Here is a 4,669-nt window from a genome sequence, read left to right on the forward strand (position 1 = left end):
CGCTAGGTCCCAGGAGGTTATGGTTGTAGGCAGCGATACAGTGAGGACGAGAAATCATGATGTGCCTTTTTTCTTTTTGGCAGTATCTTTTTACTGCTCCTTCGGGCTGAACACCGGCACTCGTTGATGCTATAGTAACGACAGCATTATCCATCCATCGTACAAATAGAACACCATCATTTCTCTCAATAATCTGTCCATAAAAACCCCTATTATTTTTTTTTTTAATTTTGTTTTTTGGTCAACGGACATGGTTTTGGAATTCGGTTTTCTCGAATCGTTCCAATTGCGCCATAACCTAAATTTTGAAGAAAAGCTAATAAATTTACACCGGTGAATAGATTATCAATGTGAATTATATATGGCAAGTTTGGCTGTGGTAATTCTTTCAACATCAAAATCATAGGCGCTGCACATTTACCAACTAATTTGCTGATGTCCGCTTATTTTCGAGGATCATTGCCTTGATAAAGATCAAAATCAACCAGATATCCATCTTTAGTATTTAGAGCCCATGCTTTGTAACCAAGGCGGATAGGTTTGCCACGGATGAATTGCTTACATCCGTGGCGCCCATAATATTTGATCATTGATTCATCGTAAGATAAATTTTGAGTAGGTTGAAAATTGGACAAAATTTTTTCTCTCAAGTCATCCATCAGAGGGCGTAATTTCCAAGCCTTGTCTGATTGATTTATTTTAGTGTTATCGGCCATGTGGATAAATCTTTGAATTTTTAAAAACCTATCCCTTCTCATTGAGTCTGCCACCAGTTTGTTATGCATGTCGCCTTTCGCATAACCGTTTCGAAGGTAAGGGATTGTATCCAGTAAGAATTAAAATTCCAATTAAACAGCGGATTTCGTTTGATGTTATATCTGGATCAGGTTCATTTTTAAAATGGGCATAAAGTTGGGTTTGTTTAGTAAGGTATTGGTAAATGTTTTCATTAAAAAATAACTCAAAGAGATTAACAGGTGACATGTCTTTGTACTTAGAATAGTCCGGTTCCGGAAATTGTCTGGGCATTGGTTGAATATCACCAGGTATCCATTATGCAGCTTCTTTTGTTAAAAGTTGATTTGCAATCCACTCCGATTCGGGATTTGATTCAATTAATTTTGAAGTTATTATTGGCTCCCGCACTTGCTCAGCGCCCTAGAAAAATATTGAATATTATAAAAAATATCATAATTATTTTAAAAAATGCTTACGTTATCATCAGATTCATTACAGCTACTCGATTCTCCAACCCTGTCATTATTTACTAACTTTATTTCGGCTGGAGCGCACAACTGACGGCCTAGAAAATTGGAATAACGAGAAACAGAATTGAGAGTGATAACCTAGTTTTACCATTGAGGTTGCATATTAATCCTCCTTCCTCCTCATCCGCAGAATCCTCATCTGAGTCTACGTTGGGGTCAGGAGGTTCCACAAATATTTCATCTACATTTTGTAGCAGTTCGTCATCTTCTTCAAGCATATCCAATGCTTGGGAAAGCGAAAAACCTCTTCAAAAACATTAAAAAAACATAAAAAGAAAAAGCGTAAAACATGACACTGCTAGGTCCACAAACGCCTACGGATACCATATAGTATCAGTGACTTTTGACCTATAATAGTGACGTCATGTGAGTTTCAAGAAAATTTATTTACATTCAAGGGTATTTGGTCACTTATATTTCAATAAATAATAATAATAAATTCATTGAAAATTACACAGAATTAACTAAAAAGATACTTACGCCCATCGGGGTTCCATGATTTACGTGCAGCATCAACACGCGTGACTTTAAATTTATCTACCGCCAAAAAAACTTCACAAGACGAACAGCCGCCCACGATAGTTGAAAGTCAACTGTCAACTGTGTTGCCAGGTCAAAATCACCGCAAGCGGTAGATTTATCAAGAAAAAAGCGGTAGATTTGAAAATAAAACAGTAGATTTTTTTTGTATTTAAAATTAGAAATAAGTTAAAATACAAAACGTTAAACACATCGTTTTTTATTGTAAAAGCTAATATATACAAAAATATGGTTAAGATCAACAGAAGTCTTATTACCAAAATAAATATCCAACTGAAGTTCATTATAGTTGCCATCGCCTAAAACTTTATGAGTGGTAATACTATTTTAACATTTACACTTTGTATAATATGTCAATTAAGAAATGTTAAAAATAAATTGACATAATTTAATACATAGTTAAATCCATCAGCATATTGCTCACCTTGAACATTTATCGAAAATTATGTTATCGAAGTTATTGACGCTTTAGAAAAATCCGAATGTTTCAACATTGTTTGCAACATGCATTATTCCAGGTTTATAAATTCCTCTGTGCCTTCAAAAATATATTTAGGGTTTATGAATGTCATGTTTTTAGTATTATGTCATCAAAATCATATCTTTTAGCAACTTGTAATGCTGCCTCAATGTAAAAATCCAGACAACGTACGCGAAGAATGTGACATTTTTCTGCAAACAAATTTTCATTTAAAGTGTATTGTATTGTCTTTACTCTCAAATATAAATTTTTAATTGGATTTTATGCAGAGAATGGCTATCTAAAACATATTTTTTAATGAAAGAGTGTAAAAGGGTTTTGTAAATATTGCATATTCGAGAATGAAGATTATTATACTACATTTTTTTATTTAAATTGTTAAATAGCGGTAATATATGCTCTAAAATAACAAAAAAGCCAAAGTTAGCGGATCTTGTAAAGTATTTAAAATGGTTTCTGCTGATTGTAATTTGTCAGTTGTAACTGCGTCGACAAAATAAAGTTTTAGAGTATTGTATTGCTTTATTATTCTGCTTCCAGAGACAACCAGCGCGTTTGTGCCGGCCGCAGTATTTTATGATTTTTAAAGAATTTCTACCCTTTTGGGACTATTACAAATATAATTATAGTCCTATGGTTGGAACCTTTAGTGTGCCACTCAAATTACGAAACAGTTTTACTTAAACAGTTTTTGGAAAGTTTCTGAAAGATCCTAACATTGTTAGCGAAACACTTCCCGAGAGCAAAAATAAAGAGTTTTGGTTAGTGATAGAACTCTTTCGTAATTTAAATATAATTGTAGATATCCCTCAAACAATTCTCAACAGCTCTTGGTAATTTTAAACATGCGTTAGATGCAGATAAAACAAACTTAATCGGATCTTCATCAGAACTAAAATTATACATGCATCTATTAATATTATAATAATTTTTAAAATTTGTTTTTCTTTTGACAATATTCTATGTACCTCATTGCTACCTATTATAATATAAGCTCACTTAAAACGTAAATTATATATAAATTAAACATATATTTAATTTGGTAGTTATAAGAGCCAAATTAAAAAAATGCTGCAAATCTTGCCAAAAAAAGACCGACAATTTGTCTATTGACGTACTGACTATTATTTGTCATGCCCAAAAATGAGGGTATTCAGCACCTGACTTTTTTTTAAGATACGGGGGATTCACCGAAGCGAAAATCTCGAGTACGTAACCAAGAGAGACGTTAAAAGAACTTGAGGTGTGGCTGCTGCCGCTTAGATGTCGCTCCATGTTTCAAGTTCGCAATGAATTGTAATTATTCCTATTAATTATTATTTTGTGATGTTTTCCTTTTTTTTTGTAAATTAATTTAAAAATTGAATGTAGGAGTAAAAGTTTTAACGGTAGATATTAATAGCTTTGCGGTAGAGCGATGGTTACCGCTCAAGTTCCAGCATGAAAACGGTAGATCTACCGCAAAAACGGTAGTCTGTCAAGTCATCCCTAATCCGCCAGGCGCACGATCTTCTGACATCGACCTTGACTACAATGTGCTGGAGAGGAGACGCATGTTTTGTGATACCATACGGTAGCCGTAGGCGCTAATGGGTTATAGAACATCGAAATTGTCAATAGCATAAATGGAAATGAATTCTATATGCTTATTGCAGTTATATGCTAATCTAACCTGAAGGACTAAAATTTGTTTTATTTATTACTGGACTTCTTTTTTAATAATATATGATCTAGAGAGGTTTCAGGATCAAATCTTGTTGTTGAATTTATAAAAGATATAAAGACAAATTGGGCCATACAAGCAGGATTTTTTACAATTATATTTACTAATTCTATTGTTTTTTTTATTTCCTTACTACTTAAGTTACCTAAATTAATTAACCTGGTTAAAATACTACAAAGAATTAATGTTTTTTTTTGACCCAGTCATGCACCCTTTAGTTTAATTCTACCTGTAAAATTCAAGTCATATATCAAACCGGAAAAACCAAATTACCGTAGCAGCGTAGCAACATCCCGCTAATTTTATCACGCAGTGAAGATCTTCCGGGCCGAGATAAAACATTTATTGTAATGGAGGGTATCTGTCACCTTCCCCTGAGTATATTCACGACAGTCGGCAGTAATATTTCTTGAGGAGGCCCTGGGATGTGGCTTATAATTAGGTCATGCCACAAAACTGGATTACGGGAACTGTGTCAACCAGATTATATCTAATAATGTCTTAGGACACGTGGGTAGGACGACAATAAGTAACATTTTTCTTTTAATTTTATTTAATTCTATAATGAATAAGATGTAGAAGTATGAAGAAACACATACAGGTGGTACAAGAGGGAATAAACTTAAATTATGATAGTTTCCTTAAACGATAATTTAT

General features: G+C 33.3%; 1 long non-coding RNA gene across 1 annotated transcript; it reads right to left on the reverse strand.

The window, feature by feature from the left end:
• Window positions 1-926: 926 nt before the first annotated feature.
• LOC126742169 (uncharacterized) lies at window positions 927-1,460 on the reverse strand. Its single transcript, XR_007662502.1, has 3 exons — window positions 1,357-1,460; window positions 1,215-1,303; window positions 927-1,158 (listed from the first exon to the last, which is right to left on the reverse strand). It is a non-coding gene; the product is annotated as an uncharacterized LOC126742169 (long non-coding RNA).
• Between the last annotated feature and the right edge of the window lie 3,209 nt (window positions 1,461-4,669).

The sequence above is a fragment of the Anthonomus grandis genome, chromosome 11, assembly GCF_022605725.1.
Source record: "Anthonomus grandis grandis chromosome 11, icAntGran1.3, whole genome shotgun sequence".
Classification (NCBI taxonomy): Eukaryota; Metazoa; Arthropoda; class Insecta; order Coleoptera; family Curculionidae; genus Anthonomus; species Anthonomus grandis.